We start from the raw sequence: 22,660 nt of genomic DNA, 5'->3' as shown, positions 1-22,660 counted from the left end.
GGCTACTATGGAGATGGAGTAACATGCACAGATTAGTCCATTTTGTACCATTTGGCCATATTAATATTGTCACGTATACGATAGTCAAAGTACATGTATCTCTTGGAAATATTGTATGAAAGTGCCTATCACACACATTTTTAAAGTAAAAATGGTAACTTCATAATAATCATTTGGAATTTATCTGACTTGGCACATTTTTTGTACAGCTCTGATGGATGAATGTACTTTGGGTACTGATGATTGTGACGTAAATGCTCTTTGCACTGATACCATGGAATCTTTTACATGTACATGTAATACCGGCTACTATGGAGATGGAGTAACATGCACAGGTTAGACCATTTTGGACCATTTGGTCATATTAATTGATTTAAATTATTGTCACGTATACGGTAGTCAAAGTATCTCTTGGAAATATTGTATGAAAGTGCCTATCACACACGTTTTTAAAGTAAAAATGGTAACTTCATAATAATCATTTGGAATTTATCTGACTTTGCACATTTTTTGTTCAGCTCTGATGGATGAATGTACTTTGGGTACTGATGATTGTGACGTAAATGCTCTTTGCACTGATACCATGGAATCTTTTACATGTACATGTAATACCGGCTACTATGGAGATGGAGTAACATGCACAGGTTAGACCATTTTGTACCATTTGGTCATATTAATTGATTTAAATTATTGTCACGTATACGGTAGTCAAAGTATCTCTTGGAAATATTGTATGAAAGTGCCTATCACACACGTTTTTAAAGTAAAAACGGTAACTTCATAATAATCATTGGAATTTATCTGACTTGGCACATTTTTTGTACAGCTCTGATGGATGAATGTACTTTGGGTACTGATGATTGTGACGTAAATGCTCTTTGCACTGATACCATGGAATCTTTTACATGTACATGTAATACCGGCTACTATGGAGATGGAGTAACATGCACAGGTTAGTCCATTTTGTACCATTTCGCCATATTAATTGATTTAATTAATTGTCACGTATACGATAGTCAAAGCATCTCCTGGAAATATTGTATGAAAGTGCCTATCACACACGTTTTTAAAGTAAAAATGGTAACTTCATAATCATTTGGAATTTATCTGACTTGGCACATTTTTTGTACAGCTCTGATGGATGAATGTACTTTGGGTACTGATGATTGTGACGTAAATGCTCTTTGCACTGATACCATGGAATCTTTTACATGTACATGTAATACCGGCTACTATGGAGATGGAGTAACATGCACAGGTTAGTCCTTTTTGTACCATGTCGCCATATTAATTAATTTCCAACTACCTTTTGGAAATGTTGTATTCCTATTGATACAATCTACTATGTTCGTTTCAATTTTTCAAAACAAATGCGTTTCCGTACCAATATTTATGATGTAATCGATATGATACACGATGTTGTAAAGCAAAGCCAACTATTTTTGACTATTATTGGATTTACATTCAATGTTGAAAAGTACCAGAAGTATTTCAACTTTTGTATTGATCATACATCAAAATCTGTTTGATACCTAATAATTATTATGTGTGGCAAATGGATGTGATGGTTGGGGAGGTTATGTATGTGTTTTTCTGTTCCTCACTCATGAATACTACCTAAATTATTTGAGCACACTTAAAATAATAATATAAACTGTCAGATACCATTATTTGCCATTCAAGCCCTTTTTCATTAGAAAAACGGTAACTTTATAATGGTCTTTTAAAAGATATCTGACTTGCTACATTTTTGTATAGCTCTAATGGATGAATGTACGTTGGGTACTGACGATTGTGACGTAAATGCTCTATGCACCGATACCATGGAATCTTTTACATGTACATGTAATACCGGCTACTATGGAGATGGAGTAACATGCACAGGTTAGACCATTTTGTACCATTTGGTCATATTAATTGATTTAAATTATTGTCACGTATATGGTAGTCAAAGTATCTCTTGGAAATATTGTATGAAAGTGCCTATCACACACGTTTTTAAAGTAAAAATGGTAACTTCATAATAATCATTTGGAATTTATTTGACTTGGCACATTTTTTGTACAGCTCTGATGGATGAATGTACTTTGGGTACTGATGATTGTGACGTAAATGCTCTTTGCACTGATACCATGGAATCTTTTACATGTACATGTAATACCGGCTACTATGGAGATGGAGTAACATGCACAGGTTAGTCCATTTTGTACCATATCGCCATATTAATTAATTTCCAACTACCTTTTGGAAATGTTGTATTCCTATCGATACCATCTACTATGTTCGTTTCAATTTTTCAAAACAAATGCGTTTCCGTACCAATATTTATGATGTAATCGATATGATACACGATGTTGTAAAGCAAAGCCAACTATTTTTGACCATTATTGGATTTACATTCAATGTTGAAAAGTACAAGAAGTATTTCAACTTTTGTATTGATCATACATAAAAATCTGTTTGATACCTAATTATGTGTGTCAAATGGATGTGTTGGTTGGGGAGGTTATGTATGTGTTTTTCTGTTCCTCATGAATACTACCTAAATTATTTGAGCACACTTAAAATAATAATATAAACTGTCAGATACCATTATTTGCCATTCACACCCTTTTTCATTAGAAAAACGGTAACTTTTTATAATGGTCTTTTTTAAGATATCTGACTTGCTACATTTTTGTATAGCTCTAATGGATGAATGTACTTTGGGTACTGATGATTGTGACGTAAATGCTCTTTGCACCGATACCATGGAATCTTTTACATGTACATGTAATACCTATCACACACGTTTTTAAAGTAAAATGGTAACTTCATAATAATCATTTGGAATTTATTTGTCTTGGCACATTTTTTGTACAGCTCTGATGGATGAATGTACTTTGGGTACTGATGATTGTGACGTAAATGCTCTTTGCACCGATACCATGGAATCTTTTACATGTACATGTAATACCGGCTACAATGGAGATGGAGTAACATGCACAGGTTAGTCCATTTTGTACCATGTCGTCATATCAATTAATTTCCAACTACCTTTTGGAAATGTTATATTCCTATCGATATGTTCGTTTCAATTTTACAAACAAATGCGTTTCCGTACCAATATTTATGATACAATCAATAAAATATAATACACGATGTTGTAAAGCAAAGCCAACTATTTATAATAATAATATTAATAATAATATTTATTTCAATTGCCATAAATTACAAACATGAAAAAACATTAAAAGCAATTTAAATGACAATCCAGGAAAGAAGAAATAGACTTAACAGTCCAAGCACAATGTGTTCTTCTTTCCTGATTATATTACAGTACATATAATAATAATAATAATAATAATAATAATAATAATAATAATAATAATAATATAAATTTAGATAATAGATACGCATTAATTAAACCAGAAACATTTGTAGGAAAAAAAATGAGTGAAACACTCTATGACATAGCTTATGCACACAGGATGTATCAACAGTGCACAAGATAGGCAGTACAAAAAATAAAACATGCGTGAACAAAGTTATTGCCTTAGAGTGGGCCTACATGTAACTCAAATTATACAGGTAAATTGCCTAAAATGTAAACAAAATGATAACTGGCAAAAGATTTCAAAACAGCAATTGCAATGAAAGAAAAAAAAAGTAAACATGCATATGAAAAACATAATTATATCATAAAATGTTTTTTACACGTGGCCTTAAACAAGGTAAGGGAGGGCGCAGAGCGTACATCAGTGGGAAGTTCATTCCACAAACGTGGAAAGGAAACAAAAACAGAGTTGAAAAAAAGGCATTGATATGAGAACTACAGTGGAGATACCTAAACTCCTTAACCTTAGAAGGCTTCAACAATTGGCAAAAAGAAGAAGAAGGACCAATTACATTAACCAATTTAAAGCAGAAGATCAACCTCAACAAATCAAATAAGTCGCATGTTTTAAGTAATCCAAATTCATCTAATCTAGACTGATATGAAAGATCAGAAGGACACTCCTTCCTATACATCAAAACTTTAGAAATCTTTCTCTGACTCTTATCTAACCTATCAAGCAGGCCAGTCTGACAAGGATTCCAAATAACAGCACAGCACAGTAAGTAAGATGAGGGAGTATCAATGCTTTAAATAGATGCAGAAGAGCACTGAAGTGCATATGGCGAGAAGTTCTGATGACAAAACCAGTTCGGCGAGAAACCTTTTTACAGATTTTATCAACATGTGAAGAGAATGATATGGAAGAATTGAAAACAACACCAAGCAGTTTATACTCATCAACAACCTTAATTGGAATACCACCTAACTTGTATGTATAAAGACTGCAAGCCCTAGACCTCGAAAAATGAACAACAGCACACTTAGAAGCATTCAGGGGGAGTTTATTCTCAATAGTCCACTTGTGAATGGTGTCAATATCTTTCTGCGGTGCAACTTGATCCTCAAAAGTTCTAATAGAGCGCACAAGTGTATGGTCATCAGCAAATTGAAATAAGGGAGAGGACAGATTGTCATTAATGTCATTTACAAATAACAGAAACAAGATGGGCCCCAAAACAGAACCTTGAGGAACACCCGATGTGACTGAAGCCCAATCAGATTTAGCTCCGCCAAAGATAACTCTTTGTTTTCTACCAGAAAGAAAACTTTGAATCCAGTTAAGCTCATTATTCCTGATACCATAGTAATGAAGCTTTTGTAACAAAATTGTATGATCTACTCTATCAAAAGCAGCACTAAAGTCAAGAAAAATCCCATCCACCAAATTACAATATTTGCTGTTATCAAGGTTACCACTGAGAAAATGATAAAATTTAGCCAACATCTGCTCACAATTCCTACCATGTCGAAAACCAAATTGATTATCTGAAAGAATGTCATGCTCATCAAGATAACCAAGAAGACGTTTACAAACCAATCTTTCCATGACCTTACAGAGGATTGCTGTTAAGGAAACTGGCCTGTAACTCGAAATAGCATTCTTAGGCTTACCAGAACCTTTGTAAATAGGCACAACATTTGCACACTTCCAAGCAGACGGAATTTCACCCTTTGAAATACAATCATTAAAAAAGGTACACGAAACAGGAGCTAATTCACTTGCACATGATTTTAAGAAAACAGGAAGAATACTATCAGGACCGGGAGACTTGTTGGTATCAAAACCCTTAAGAATATCAACAACTTCATCAACAGAAAACATGTCAAAGGAGAGACAAGCTCCACCATGAGAGGGGGAGAGTCAGGAAGACAATTCACATCAATGGTAGAGGATGTCCCAAAGTGCTTATTAAAAGTGCAAGCAATATAATCGGGGTCAGTCAAATCACCACTATCAGTAGTAAATGAAAGCTGGGAAGAGTCCTTAGAACTAGATCTTACATAATTCCAAAATTTCTTAGGATTACTCCTAGCTAGTTTGGAAATACCAAGAGAATAATTACAATGACTAGTCCGAATAGCTTTTTTCAAATTCTTACTACACTCTTTAAATTGTTGCTCAGCAACATGACTACCAGATTTCTTAAACCTCCTGTACATAAGCTTTTTTTCTTGTACATAACTTCCTAATGTCCTTTGTCATCCAAGGAACAGACTTACCCTTCTTAACAAATTTCTTAGGAACAGTTTTATCAACAGCAGCATTAATATTATGCTCAATGAAATCCCATTTGTTACTTATATCATCAATCATATTACAAACATTCCATGGGCTACTTGAAATAATATCACGCATTTCACCAAAATTTGCCCTATTCAAACAGAAAACAGGTTTATCAACAGCCTTACTTTTCAATGTATGCAAATTAAGATTCAATATAATAGCTTTATGATCACACTTATCATTTACATTGAAAGAAGTTACACATGACTTAACATACAATGGATCAGATACAAACACAAGATCAAGGAAGTGCTCATTACCATTACGAGTGACATAAGAAGCCTCATTAAGCACTTGAGTAAACCCACAAGAATTCATACAATCAATAAGAAGATTAGGAAGGGCTCCTTTTTAGTTAGATGGTTCACCATCCACCCAATCCATATGAATATTAAAATCACCAACAAGTGTAATGAGAGAAAAATTATTTTTTGGAGGATGAATCTTAAGGAGATCACCTAGGTTTCATTATCATTGAGGTATAGGACTTTTTATTTTTTCGGAGGAGAGCAGGTAGGGCAACTACTTGATAATATTTCTACATGTTCATACTACATACTCTGAAAATTTTAGAAAATTCGCACTTTGAGTCCGTTTTTTTAAATCACATTTTTGTTCCTAAAATGGGGGGTTATAGCGCCCTCAACGGGCACTTTCTCCATAGGGCTACATGTAAAGACCAGTTATAGACAAATGGCCCTAAAATAAAACGGACTCGTGCGAATTTGCTCAAATTTTGCATATGATGTAGATTTAACATCTGGAATGTAATGCAAGTGATGCCGTTGCTGCTCTTCTAAATTCATTTTTAAAATGTCCGCCCCAGACCAAGGTGAGATAGTCATCAAGAGAATCCATGTAATTCTTCGGGTAGTCAGGAGGCCTATAAAAACACCAATTAAGACCCTACCCTTACGTGTTTTGAACTCAGCCCAAATGATCTCATGATCGTCTGTGTCAAATTCGCACTTATCAACTGGATAAAGACCTTCCTTAATAGCCAAAAGAACACCACCACCATGAGAATTTCTATCATTACGAAACACTCTGTAACAAGAAGGAAAAATTTCTCCATCTAAATGAGAATCATCAAGCCAGGATTCACTAATGGCAACAACATCATAATCATCGTGAACAATACGGGTTTGAATTTCAGGAATCTTATTTTTAACACTGCGAGCATTAAAATACAAAATCGAAATACTGTCACGAACAGAAGAATTACTACAACTAAGATTATTACTATTTACAGAAGTATCATTGCACATATTATCATTATCCACATTAATTGTGATGGGATCAGGATCAACTGATCTACTGTTCATGGAAATTGAACCATTCAAACAATGATGATTGATAATACCAGGATTTTCATGGTTACATACACTGTAATCAGAAACAGAACAATCAGATTTGCAATCACAATCAGAAGCATGATTAACATCATTGTTTACAATAGAGCAGTTTTCATGAACATTATTTGGTATATCATTAACATGAACATTATTAACTTGGGAACAATTATAATTATCAGTACATGTAGTAATCATGGTAATAGGACATACATCAACTTTTTCTAAACATACAGACACATTACTTGTATTATTATTACTTGTATCAGCACTACATATGTCAATATCATTAACAACACTTGAATAAGAATGGGTGAATGGATGATTGGGATGAGAGGGAGTGACTTCAAGAGCACAATTGGTAACACTTGAGACAGGATGATGAGGTGAATGAATAGAGTTGGTAACAATAGTGTTAGTTGAGTCATTGACATCACAAATAGAATTTTGGTGAACATTATTACAAGTGTCTTTAGTTGTACAGGTAGTTTTAAAACTCAAACCTGTATCAGCATTATTTGAAATATTTTCAGTGATATTATGATCATCAGTAGTTGACAAATTGGCATCTAAAGTTATGTTATGAATATTCATATCATTACCATAACTTGAACAATTTGTGTTAAGAAGAGTCATATCATAATTATGAGTACATGTATCATGAAAAGTACATAAGCTTGCATTCACAAGAACATCATTAATATTATTTTCATTAACTTTATCATTAGGTGTTTTAGAGTTTGATTTTAGATCAACTTTGCAAGACTTCAGGCTGTAGGATACTTCCTCTGTGTTACAGACTCGAAGTTTCGCGGTATCTCCGACATTAAGAAAGTTAACAATGTTGGGGCATTTCCCAGTAGACCTGCAGTTTTCACAGGGGTGCGAATTTGTGGTACAGTTCGTCGTTGATACAATTTCCGACCCTGCTGAAAAAGGGAGGGATGTGCCTTTCTCAAAAAATCCTGATAGTTTTTGGCAAGAAAGCTTATGCCGCGTGCATTAGGATGAAGTTTGTCATTCCCTAAGTCCTGAATTGCAGTATTATCTATGAATGTCTAGTTATTTTGAGTACATATATTATGTAGTTTATCATTCACAGCATCCAACTTAGGTTTGAGGTGAGGTTTATCTGTCCTTTGGATGATTGATGAAATAGCAACGGAACACTTGGGCATTTCAGATTTCACACGCTCACACATGGTGTTATATTTGTCAGTTATAGTTTCAATAGAGTCTCTTTGAAGATTGTTGGTACCAACATGTATGATGATAGATTCAGCACCAGAACTCTTGTTCACAGAAATATCATTGCAAACTTGTTCAATATGACGACCACTTTCGCTGTGATTGATGACTTTGGCACTGCGTGAAAGTCGTTCACTATCTATCCTCTTGGAAATGGAGTCACCAAATATTAAAATCTTCGGCTTTGAGAGAGCAGCATCAGGTTGTCTTTTTGTTACATGTTTGTCCTTAGATTTAGCCTGTGATGACTTCGTAGATGCATTGTTAGTGATCAAATTTGAGGCGCGGTTTTTCACTGATGGACGTGTAACTGCTGTATCGTCAGATTCTTGCGGTTCCAGCAAAGTAAACCTGTTGGACACTGGAACATTATATTGTTGAGAAGATACATTTGGCTTTGAAAGTGTAGATTTATTGTTAGATTGAGTTGAAGGTTCAGCAAGAAAATGCTTCAACACATAAGAGGGTGCTGAGGTAGACTGCTTGGTAGTGGTAATGCTAAGTGATGGGATACTCGCTGCATCACTGTATGGTGTTATCTGTGTTGATGCTGTACATGTAGATGTGCTGCGTTTGCAAGATGAGGGGTCTTGAATTTGTTGAAGCAGATGTTTTCTCTCTTCTGAGAACTCTTCAGAAAGCTTAGAAGAAAGCTTATCAACCTCTTGTATCAGCGATGCAACTCTTTCTCTCAGCATTGAGTTTTCTGTCTTGTACTTAGTTCTTTCTTCAACACATGTGATCAGGTTCTCCACTAGTGCTAACTGAAGCTTATCAGTATTATCAGCATGATCAGAATTTGAAGGAGATTTGAGGGAGATTGAAGGAGATTGTGAAATTCTTGACTTCTGTGGATGAACTGGTGTGGAGCTCAGAAGACTTCCAAGAGAAAAGTTTGGCGCACTTAAAGGTGGTTGGCTTGAAGATGATTCTGTAACTGTGGATGGGCTGCATACAGTTGGATCTGTTTGGGATTCATCAGTCACATTGCCAAGTTGTGCCATTACTGATCTGGCTAGTTTAGGAAGAACCTTAGTAGCCCAATGGGCATAGCCTCCTCCCTGTACTCTTACAGTTCCAGTTTGATATAGAGTAATTGTAACTCCTTCTCCACTAGAAACAAAGCCTCTGTATATATTTCCATTATGCATCATATGTGTGGGTTCACCATAGTCCTGTTTCACTTCCTTTTCAAACAATTGAAAAGCAGACTTGTTATGGACATGGATTGTTAATGAGTCTTTTCTTGGCAAAAGTTCCCAAATATGTGGTGGAACATAAGAAAGATCAGTAGTTGAGAAACCATCAAAACTACAACTTGAGCTTGTATTTGTAGCATTAAACATGGAGGAAGGTGAAGGCTGGCTATGACTCACTGAGTCCATTGTTGTATTCAGTAGGCCTATTGTACTGGCCATTATGTATAAAGTTCAGAAGAGCTGGTAGTAGATCAATAATCAATAACAGTCACACATTGAAGTCCAATATCAGTATTCCAAATTATTCCAAATTGATGGAAAATACACAAAAACTGCTAATATTCTGAAGAAACAAAGTACATATAAATCATCCTGGTGTTTACAGCTTCAAAATGGTATGAAATACAAATACAAAAGCAATCAGGAAACAGTCCAAATTTGTATGAATTTAGGAGCACTCAGGAGTACACGTCTGCTCATCAGCACAAATATATGAGGAATAATTTTTGACTATTATTGGATTTACATTCAATGTTGAAAAGTACAAGAAGCATTTCAACTTTTCTTTTGATCATACATCAAAATCTGTTTGATACCTAATTATGTGTGGCAAATGGATGTGTTGGTTGGGGTGGCTATGTATGTGTTTTTCTGTTCCTCATGAATTCTACCTGAATTATTTGAGCACACTTACAATAATAATATAAACTGTCAGATACCATTATTTGCCATTCATACCTTTTTCATTAGAAAAACGGTAACTTTATGATGGTCTTTTAAAAGATATCTGACTTGCTACATTTTTGTATAGCTCTAATGGATGAATGTACTTTGGGTACTGATGATTGTGACGTAAATGCTCTTTGCACCGATACAATGGAATCGTTCACATGTACATGTAATACCGGCTACTATGGAGATGGAGTAACATGCACAGGTTATCCCATTTTGTACCATTTCGCCATATTAATTGATTTAAATTATTGTCACGTATATGACAGTCAAAGTATCTCTTGGAAATATTGTATGAAAGTGCCTATCACACACGTTTTTAAAGTAAAAATGGTAACTTCATAATAATCATTTGGAATTTATTTGTCTTGGCACATTTTTTGTACAGCTCTGATGGATGAATGTACTTTGGGTACTGATGATTGTGACGTAAATGCTCTTTGCACCGATACCATGGAATCTTTTACATGTACATGTAATACCGGCTACTATGGAGATGGAGTAACATGCACAGGTTAGTCCATTTTGTACCATGTCGTCATATTAATTAATTTCCAACTACCTTTTGGAAATGTTGTATTCCTATCAATACCATCTACTAGGTTCGTTTCAATTTTTCAAAACAAATGCGTTTCCGTACCAATATTTATGATGAACTCCATGAAATATGATACACGATGTTGTACAGCAAAGCCAACTATTTTTGACTATTATTGGATTTATATTCATTGTTTAAAAGTACAAGAAGCATTTCAACTTTTCTTTTGATCATACATCAAAATCTGTTTGATATCTATTTATGTGTGGCAAATGGGGGTGTTGGTTGGAGTGGTTATGTATGTGTTTTTCTGTTCCTCATGAATACTACCTGAATTAATTGAGCACACTTAAAATAATAATATAAACTGTCAGATACCATAATTTGCCATTTACACACTTTTTCATTAGAAAAACGGTAACTTTATAATAGTCTTTCTAAAGATATCTGACTTGCTACATTTTTGCATAGCTCTAATGGATGAATGTACTTTGGGTACTGATGATTGTGACGTAAATGCTCTTTGCACCGATACCATGGAATCTTTTACGTGTACATGTAATACCGGCTACTATGGAGATGGAGTAACATGCACAGGTTAGTCCATTTTGTACCATATCGCCATATTAATTAATTTCCAACTACCTTTTGGAAATGTTGTATTCCTGTCGATACCATCTACTATGTTCGTTTCAATTTTTCAAAACAAATGCGTTTCTGTACCAATATTTATGATGCAATCAACGAAATATGATACACGATGTTGTAAAGCAAAACCAACTATTTTTGACTATTATTCTATTATTGGATTTACATTCAATGTTGAAAAGTACAAGAAGCATTTCAACTTTTCTTTTGATCATACATCAAAATCTGTTTGATACCTAATTATGTGTGGCAAATGGATGTGTTGGTTGGGGTGGTTATGTATGTGTTTTTCTGTTCCTCATGAATACTGCCTGAATTAATTGAGCACACACTTAAAATAATAATATAAACTGTCAGATACCATAATTTGCCATTCATACCTTTTTCATTAGAAAAACGGTAACTTTATAATAGTCTTTCTAAAGATATCTGACTTGCTACATTTTTGTATAGCTCTAATGGATGAATGTACTTTGGGTACTGATGATTGTGACGTAAATGCTCTTTGCACCGATACCATGGAATCTTTCACATGTACGTGTAATACCGGCTACTATGGAGATGGAGTAACATGCACAGGTTAGTCCATTTTGTACCATTTTGGAATATTAATTGATTTAAATAATTGTCATGTATACGATAGTCAAAGTATCTCTTGGAAATATTGTATGAAAGTGCCTATCACACATGTTTTTAAAGTTAAAATGGTAACTTCATAATAGTCATTTGGAATTTATCTGACTTGGCACATTTTTTGTACAGCTCTGATGGATGAATGTACTTTGGGTACTGATGATTGTGACGTAAATGCTCTTTGCACCGACACCATGGAATCTTTTACATGTACATGTAATACCGGCTACTATGGAGATGGAGTAACATGCACAGGTTAGTCCATTTTGTACCATGTCGTCATATTAATTAATTTCCAACTACCTTTTGGAAATGTTGTATTCCTATCAATACCATCTACTAGGTTCGTTTCAATTTTTCAAAACAAATGCGTTTCCGTACCAATATTTATGATGAACTCCATAAAATATGATACACGATGTTGTACAGCAAAGCCAACTATTTTTGACTATTATTGGATTTATATTCATTGTTTAAAAGTACAAGAAGCATTTCAACTTTTCTTTTGATCATACATCAAAATCTGTTTGATACCTAATTATGTGTGGCAAATGGGGGTGTTGGTTGGGGTGGTTATGTATGTGTTTTTCTGTTCCTCATGAATACTACCTGAAATAATTGAGCACACTTAAAATAATATAAACTGTCAGATACCATAATTTGTCATTTACACACTTTTTCATTAGAAAAACGGTAACTTTATAATAGTCTTTCTAAAGATATCTGACTTGCTACATTTTTGCATAGCTCTAATGGATGAATGTACTTTGGGTACTGATGATTGTGACGTAAATGCTCTTTTGCACCGATACCATGGAATCTTTTACGTGTACATGTAATACCGGCTACTATGGAGATGGAGTAACATGCACAGGTTGTCCATTTTGTACCATATCGCCATATTAATTAATTTCCAACTACCTTTTGGAAATGTTGTATTCCTGTCGATACCATCTACTATGTTCGTTTCAATTTTTCAAAACAAATGCGTTTAAAAAAAATATGATACACGATGTTGTAAAGCAAAACCAACTATTTTTGACTATTATTGTATTATTGGATTTACATTCAGTGTTGAAAAGTACAAGAAGCATTTCAACTTTTCTTTTGATCATACATCAAAATCTGTTTGATACCTAATTATGTGTGGCAAATGGATGTGTTGGTTGGGGTGGTTATGTATGTGTTTTTCTGTTCCTCATGAATTCTATCTGAATTATTTGAGCACACTTAAAATAATAATTTAAACTGTCGGATACCATAATTTGCCATTCATACCTTTTTCATTAGAAAAACGGTAACTTTATAATAGTCTTTCTAAAGATATCTGACTTGCTACATTTTTGCATAGCTCTAATGGATGAATGTACTTTGGGTACTGATGATTGTGACGTAAATGCTCTTTGCACCGATACCATGGAATCTTTCACATGTACATGTCATACCGGCTACTATGGAGATGGAGTAACATGCACAGGTTAGTCCATTTTGTACCATTTTGGAATATTAATTGATTCAAATAATTGTCAGTATACGATAGTCAAAGTATCTCTTGGAAATATTGTATGAAAGGGCCTATCACATACGTTTTTAAAGTAAAAATGGTAACTTCATAATAGTCATTTGGAATTTATCTGACTTGACAATTAGTAGGGTTTTAGCGGGTTCGCCGTCGGACAAGTTTAGAACTGTCAAGCTTTCGTCAGGAGTAGCTCTGACTTCTTCAGGACAAAGTACCTAAGAATGAGACATGTAGACCGCCCCTTGTCTACTGATGACTCTGAAAAGAGCCGTTTGCTGAAGACTGCCCCTTGTCAACAGAAACTAGCAGATCTCGCCTATCTGCTGATTTTGTGAGTTTTGGTGGCTCTGAAAAGAACCGTTCAATGAAGACTGCCCCTTGTCTACAGAGAACTAGCAGATCTCGCCTATCTGCTAATATAAAGGTTTTGGTGGCTCTGAAAAGAGCCGTTTACTGAAGACCGCCCCTTGTCTACAGAAACAAGCAGATCTCGCCTATCTGCTGAATTTGTAAGTTTTGGTGGCTCTGAAAAGAGCCGTTTGCTGAAGACTGCCCCTTGTCAACAGAAACAAGCAGATCTCGCCTATCTGCTGATTTTGTAAGTTTTGGTGGCTCTGAAAAGAGCCGTTCACTGAAGACTGCCCCATGTCAACAGAAAACAAGCAGACCTCGCCTATCTGCTAAATTAAAGGTTTGTTCGCTCTGAGGAAGAGCTGTTCAATGAAGTAAAATGAAGTAAAAGCCTATCCCACAATTTTATCTGACTTGGCACATTTTTTTGTACAGCTTTGATGGATGAATGTACTCTGGGTACTGATGATTGTGACGTAAATGCTCTTTGCACCGATACCATGGAATCTTTTACATGTACATGTAATACCGGCTACTATGGAGATGGAGTAACATGCACAGGTTAGTCCATTTTGTACCATGTCGTCATATTAATTAATTTCCAACTACCTTTGGGAAATGTTATATTCCTATCAATACCATCTACTAGGTTCGTTTCAATTTTTCAAAACAAATGCGTTTCCGTACCAATATTTATGATGAACTCCATAAAATATGATACACGATGTTGTACAGCAAAGCCAACTATTTTTGACTATTATTGGATTTATATTCATTGTTTAAAAGTACAAGAAGCATTTCAACTTTTCTTTTGATCATACATCAAAATCTGTTTGATACCTAATTATGTGTGGCAAATGGGGGTGTTGGTTGGGGTGGTTATGTATGTGTTTTTCTGTTCCTCATGAATACTACCTGAATTAATTGAGCACACTTAAAATAATAATATAAACTGTCAGATACCATAATTTGCCATTTACACACTTTTTCATTAGAAAAACGGTAACTTTATAATAGTCTTTCTAAAGATATCTGACTTGCTACATTTTTGCATAGCTCTAATGGATGAATGTACTTTGGGTACTGATGATTGTGACGTAAATGCTCTTTGCACCGATACCATGGAATCTTTTACGTGTACATGTAATACCGGCTACTATGGAGATGGAGTAACATGCACAGGTTAGTCCATTTTGTACCATATCGCCATATTAATTAATTTCCAACTACCTTTTGGAAATGTTGTATTCCTGTCGATACCATCTACTATGTTCGTTTCAATTTTTCAAAACAAATGCGTTTCTGTACCAATATTTATGATGCAATCAACGAAATATGATACACGATGTTGTAAAGCAAAACCAACTATTTTTGACTATTATTCTATTATTGGATTTACATTCAATGTTGAAAAGTACAAGAAGCATTTCAACTTTTCTTTTGATCATACATCAAAATCTGTTTGATACCTAATTATGTGTGGCAAATGGATGTGTTGGTTGGGGTGGTTATGTATGTGTTTTTCTGTTCCTCATGAATACTGCCTGAATTAATTGAGCACACTTAAAATAATAATATAAACTGTCAGATACCATAATTTGCCATTCATACCTTTTTCATTAGAAAAACGGTAACTTTATAATATTCTTTCTAAAGATATCTGACTTGCTACATTTTTGTATAGCTCTAATGGATGAATGTACTTTGGGTACTGATGATTGTGACGTAAATGCTCTTTGCACCGATACCATGGAATCTTTCACATGTACATGTAATACCGGCTACTATGGAGATGGAGTAACATGCACAGGTTAGTCCATTTTGTACCATTTTGGAATATTAATTGATTTAAATAATTGTCATGTATACGATAGTCAAAGTATCTCTTGGAAATATTGTATGAAAGTGCCTATCACACACGTTTTTAAAGTTAAAATGGTAACTTCATAATAGTCATTTGGAATTTATCTGACTTGGCACATTTTTTGTACAGCTCTGATGGATGAATGTACTTTGGGTACTGATGATTGTGACGTAAATGCTCTTTGCACCGACACCATGGAATCTTTTACATGTACATGTAATACCGGCTACTATGGAGATGGAGTAACATGCACAGGTTAGTCCATTTTGTACCATGTCGTCATATTAATTAATTTCCAACTACCTTTTGGAAATGTTGTATTCCTATCAATACCATCTACTAGGTTCGTTTCAATTTTTCAAAACAAATGCGTTTCCGTACCAATATTTATGATGAACTCCATAAAATATGATACACGATGTTGTACAGCAAAGCCAACTATTTTTGACTATTATTGGATTTATATTCATTGTTTAAAAGTACAAGAAGCATTTCAACTTTTCTTTTGATCATACATCAAAATCTGTTTGATACCTAATTATGTGTGGTAAATGGGGGTGTTGGTTGGGGTGGTTATGTATGTGTTTTTCTGTTCCTCATGAATACTACCTGAAATAATTGAGCACACTTAAAATAATATAAACTGTCAGATACCATAATTTGTCATTTACACACTTTTTCATTAGAAAAACGGTAACTTTATAATAGTCTTTCTAAAGACATCTGACTTGCTACATTTTTGCATAGCTCTAATGGATGAATGTACTTTGGGTACTGATGATTGTGACGTAAATGCTCTTTGCACCGATACCATGGAATCTTTTACGTGTACATGTAATACCGGCTACTATGGAGATGGAGTAACATGCACAGGTTGTCCATTGTGTACCATATCGCCATATTAATTAATTTCCAACTACCTTTTGGAAATGTTGTATTCCTGTCGATACCATCTACTATGTTCGTTTCAATTTTTCAAAACAAATGCGTTTAAAAAAATATGATACACGATGTTGTAAAGCAAAACCAACTATTTTTGACTATTATTGTATTATTGGATTTACATTCAGTGTTGAAAAGTACAAGAAGCATTTCAACTTTTCTTTTGATCATACATCAAAATCTGTTTGATACCTAATTATGTGTGGCAAATGGATGTGTTGGTTGGGGTGGTTATGTATGTGTTTTTCTGTTCCTCATGAATTCTATCTGAATTATTTGAGCACACTTAAAATACTAATTTAAACTGTCGGATACCATAATTTGTCATTCATACCTTTTTCATTAGAAAAACGGTAACTTTATAATAGTCTTTCTAAAGATATCTGACTTGCTACATTTTTGCATAGCTCTAATGGATGAATGTACTTTGGGTACTGATGATTGTGACGTAAATGCTCTTTGCACCGATACCATGGAATCTTTCACATGTACATGTCATACCGGCTACTATGGAGATGGAGTAACATGCACAGGTTAGTCCATTTTGTACCATTTTGGAATATTAATTGATTTAAATAATTGTCAGTATACGATAGTCAAAGTATCTCTTGGAAATATTGTATGAAAGGGCCTATCACATACGTTTTTAAAGTAAAAATGGTAACTTCATAATAGTCATTTGGAATTTATCTGACTTGACAATTAGTAGGTTTTTAGCGGGTTCGCCGTCGGACAAGTTTAGAACTGTCAAGCTTTCGTCAGGAGTAGCTCTGACTTCTTCAGGACAAAGTACCTAAGAATGAGACATGTAGACCGCCCCTTGTCTACTGATGACTCTGAAAAGAGCCGTTTGCTGAAGACTGCCCCTTGTCAACAGAAACTAGCAGATCTCGCCTATCTGCTGATTTTGTGAGTTTTGGTGGCTCTGAAAAGAACCGTTCAATGAAGACTGCCCCTTGTCTACAGAGAACTAGCAGATCTCGCCTATCTGCTAATATAAAGGTTTTGGTGGCTCTGAAAAGAGCCGTTTACTGAAGACCGCCCCTTGTCTACAGAAACAAGCAGATCTCGCCTATCTGCTGAATTTGTAAGTTTTGGTGGCTCTGAAAAGAGCCGTTCACTGAAGACTGCCCCATGTCAACAGAAAACAAGCAGACCTCGCCTATCTGCTAAATTAAAGGTTTGTTCGCTCTGAGGAAGAGCTGTTCAATGAAGTAAAATGAAGTAAAAGCCTATCCCACAATTTTATCTGACTTGGCACATTTTTGTACAGCTTTGATGGATGAATGTACTCTGGGTACTGATGATTGTGACGTAAATGCTCTTTGCACCGATACCATGGAATCTTTTACATGTACATGTAATACCGGCTACTATGGAGATGGAGTAACATGCACAGGTTAGTCCATTTTGTACCATGTCGTCATATTAATTAATTTCCAACTACCTTTGGGAAATGTTATATTCCTATCAATACCATCTACTAGGTTCGTTTCAATTTTTCAAAACAAATGCGTTTCCGTACCAATATTTATGATGAACTCCATAAAATATGATACACGATGTTGTACAGCAAAGCCAACTATTTTTGACCATTATTGGATTTATATTCATTGTTTAAAAGTACAAGAAGCATTTCAACTTTTCTTTTGATCATACATCAAAATCTGTTTGATACCTAATTATGTGTGGCAAATGGGGGTGTTGGTTGGGGTGGTTATGTATTTGTTTTTCTGTTCCTCATGAATACTACCTGAATTAATTGAGCACACTTAAAATAATAATATAAACTGTCAGATACCATAATTTGCCATTTACACACTTTTTCATTAGAAAAACGGTAACTTTATAATAGTCTTTCTAAAGATATCTGACTTGCTACATTTTTGTATAGCTCTAATGGATGAATGTACTTTGGGTACTGATGATTGTGACGTAAATGCTCTTTGCACCGATACCATGGAATCTCAAAACAAATGCGTTTAAAAAAAATATGATACACGATGTTGTAAAGCAAAACCAACTATTTTTGACTATTATTGTATTATTGGATTTACATTCAGTGTTGAAAAGTACAAGAAGCATTTCAACTTTTCTTTTGATCATACATCAAAATCTGTTTGATACCTAATTATGTGTGGCAAATGGATGTGTTGGTTGGGGTGGTTATGTATGTGTTTTTCTGTTCCTCATGAATTCTATCTGAATTATTTGAGCACACTTAAAATAATAATTTAAACTGTCAGATTGCCATTCATACCTTTTTCATTAGAAAAACGGTAACTTTATAATAGTCTTTCTAAAGATATCTGACTTGCTACATTTTGTATAGCTCTAATGGATGAATGTACTTTGGGTACTGATGATTGTGACGTAAATGCTCTTTGCACCGATACCATGGAATCTTTCACATGTACATGTCATACCGGCTACTATGGAGATGGAGTAACATGCACAGGTTAGTCCATTTTGTACCATTTTGGAATATTAATTGATTTAAATAATTGTCAGTATACGATAGTCAAAGTATCTCTTGGAAATATTTTATGAAAGTGCCTATCACATACGTTTTTAAAGTAAAAATGGTAACTTCATAATAGTCATTTGGAATTTATCTAACTTGACAATTAGTAGGTTTTTAGCGGGTTCGCCGTCGGACAAGTTTAGAACTGTCAAGCTTTCGTCAGGAGTAGCTCTGACTTCTTCAGGACAAAGTACCTAAGAATGAGACATGTAGACCGCCCCTTGTCTACTGATGACTCTGAAAAGAGCCGTTTGCTGAAGACTGCCCTTGTCAACAGAAACTAGCAGATCTCGCCTATCTGCTGATTTTGTGAGTTTTGGTGGCTCTGAAAAGAACCGTTCAATGAAGACTGCCCCTTGTCTACAGAGAACTAGCAGATCTCGCCTATCTGCTAATATAAAGGTTTTGGTGGCTCTGAAAAGAGCCGTTTACTGAAGACCGCCCTTGTCTACAGAAACAAGCAGATCTCGCCTATCTGCTGAATTTGTAAGTTTTGGTGGCTCTGAAAAGAGCCGTTTGCTGAAGACTGCCCTTGTCAACAGAAACAAACAGATCTCGCCTATCTGCTGATTTTGTAAGTTTTGGTGGCTCTGAAAAGAGCCGTTCACTGAAGACTGCCCCATGTCAACAGAAAACAAGCAGACCTCGCCTATCTGCTAAATTAAAGGTTTGTTCGCTCTGAGGAAGAGCTGTTCAATGAAGTAAAATGAAGTAAAAGCCTATCCCACAATTTTATCTGACTTGGCACATTTTTTGTACAGCTTTGATGGATGAATGTACTCTGGGTACTGATGATTGTGACGTAAATGCTCTTTGCACCGATACCATGGAATCTTTTACATGTACATGTAATACCGGCTACTATGGAGATGGAGTAACATGCACAGGTTAGTCCATTTTGTACCATGTCGTCATATTAATTAATTTCCAACTACCTTTGGGAAATGTTATATTCCTATCAATACCATCTACTAGGTTCGTTTCAATTTTTCAAAACAAATGCGTTTCCGTACCAATATTTATGATGAACTCCATAAAATATGATACACGATGTTGTACAGCAAAGCCAACTATTTTTGACTATTATTGGATTTATATTCATTGTTTAAAAGTACAAGAAGCATTTCAACTTTTCTTTTGATCATACATCAAAATCTGTTTGATACCTAATTATGTGTGGCAAATGGGGGGTGTTGGTTGGGGTGGTTATGTATGTGTTTTTCTGTTCCTCATGAATACTACCTGAATTAATTGAGCACACTTAAAATAATAATATAAACTGTCAGATACCATAATTTGCCATTTACACACTTTTTCATTAGAAAAACGGTAACTTTATAATAGTCTTTCTAAAGATATCTGACTTGCTACATTTTTGCATAGCTCTAATGGATGAATGTACTTTGGGTACTGATGATTGTGACGTAAATGCTCTTTGCACCGATACTATGGAATCTTTTACGTGTACATGTAATACCGGCTACTATGGAGATGGAGTAACATGCACAGGTTAGTCCATTTTGTACCATATCGCCATATTAATTAATTTCCAAATACCTTTTGGAAATGTTGTATTCCTGTCGATATCATCTACTATGTTCGTTTCAATTTTTCAAAACAAATGCGTTTTCGTACCAATATTTATGATGAACTCAATGAAATATGATACACGATGTTGTAAAGCAAAACCAACTATTTTGACTATTATTGATTTACATTCAATGTTGAAAAGTACAAGAAGCATTTCAACTTTTCTTTTGATCATACATCAAAATCTGTTTGATACCTAATTATGTGTGGCAAATGGATGTGTTGGTTGGGGTGGTTATGTATGTGCTTTTCTGTTCCTCATGAATTCTATCTGAATTATTTGAGCACACTTAAAATAATAATATACACGGTCAGATACCATAATTTGCCATTTATACCTTTTTCATTAGAAAAACGGTAACTTTATAATAGTCTTTCTAAAGATATCTGACTTGCTACATTTTTGTATAGCTCTAATGGATGAATGTACTTTGGGTACTGATGATTGTGACGTAAATGCACTTTGCACCGATACCATGGAATCTTTCACATGTACATGTAATACCGGCTACTATGGAGATGGAGTAACATGCACAGGTTAGTCCATTTGTACCATTTTGGAATATTAATTGATTTAAATAATTGTCATGTATATGATAGTCAAAGTATCTCTTGGAAATATTGTATGAAAGTGCCTATCACACACGTTTTTAAAGTAAAAATGGTAACTTCATAATAATCATTGGAATTTATCTGACTTGGCACATTTTTTGTACAGCTCTGATGGATGAATGTACTTTGGGTACTGATGATTGTGACGTAAATGCTCTTTGCACTGATACCATGGAATCTTTTACATGTACATGTAATACCGGCTACTATGGAAATGGAGTAACATGCACAGGTTAGTCCATTTTGTACCAGTTCGCCATATTAATTGATTTAATTAATTGTCACGTATACGATAGTCAAAGTATCTCTTGGAAATATTGTATGAAAGTGCCTATCACACACGTTTTTTTTTTTTTTTTGGTAACTTCATAATAATCATGTGGAATTTATCTGACTTGGCACATTTTTTGTACAGCTCTGATGGATGAATGTACTTTGGGTACTGATGATTGTGACGTAAATGCTCTTTGCACTGATACCATGGAATCTTTTACATGTACATGTAATACCGGCTACTATGGAGATGGAGTAACATGCACAGGTTAGTCCATTTTGTACCATGTCGCCATATTAATTAATTTCCAACTACCTTTTGGGAATGTTATATTCCTATCGATACCATCTACTATGTTCGTTTCAATTTTTCAAAACAAATACGTTTCCGTACCAATATTTATGATGTAATCGATATGATACACGATGTTGTAAAGCAAAGCCAACTATTTTTGACTATTATTGGATTTACATTCAATGTTGAAAAGTACAAGAAGTATTTCAACTTTTGTATTGATCATACATAAAAATCTGTTTGATACCTAATTATGTGTGGCAAATGGATGTGTTGGTTGGGGAGGTTATGTATGTCTTTTTCTGTTCCTCATGAATACTACCTAAATTATTTGAGCACACTTAAAATAATAATATAAACTGTCAGATACCATTATTTGCCATTCACACCCTTTTTCATTAGAAAAACGGTAACTTTTTATAATGGTCTTTTTAAGATATCTGACTTGCTACATTTTTGTATAGCTCTAATGGATGAATGTACTTTGGGTACTGATGATTGTGACGTAAATGCTCTTTGCACCGATACCATGGAATCTTTTAGATGTACATGTAATACCTATCACACACGTTTTTAAATAAAAATGGTAACTTCATAATAATCATTTGGAATTTATTTGTCTTGGCACATATTTTGTACAGCTCTAATGGATGAATGTACTTTGGGTACTGATG

The sequence above is a fragment of the Amphiura filiformis genome, unplaced genomic scaffold, assembly GCF_039555335.1.
Source record: "Amphiura filiformis unplaced genomic scaffold, Afil_fr2py scaffold_130, whole genome shotgun sequence".
Lineage (NCBI taxonomy): Eukaryota > Metazoa > Echinodermata > Ophiuroidea > Amphilepidida > Amphiuridae > Amphiura > Amphiura filiformis.
Note: the sequence above shows the minus strand (reverse complement) of the source record.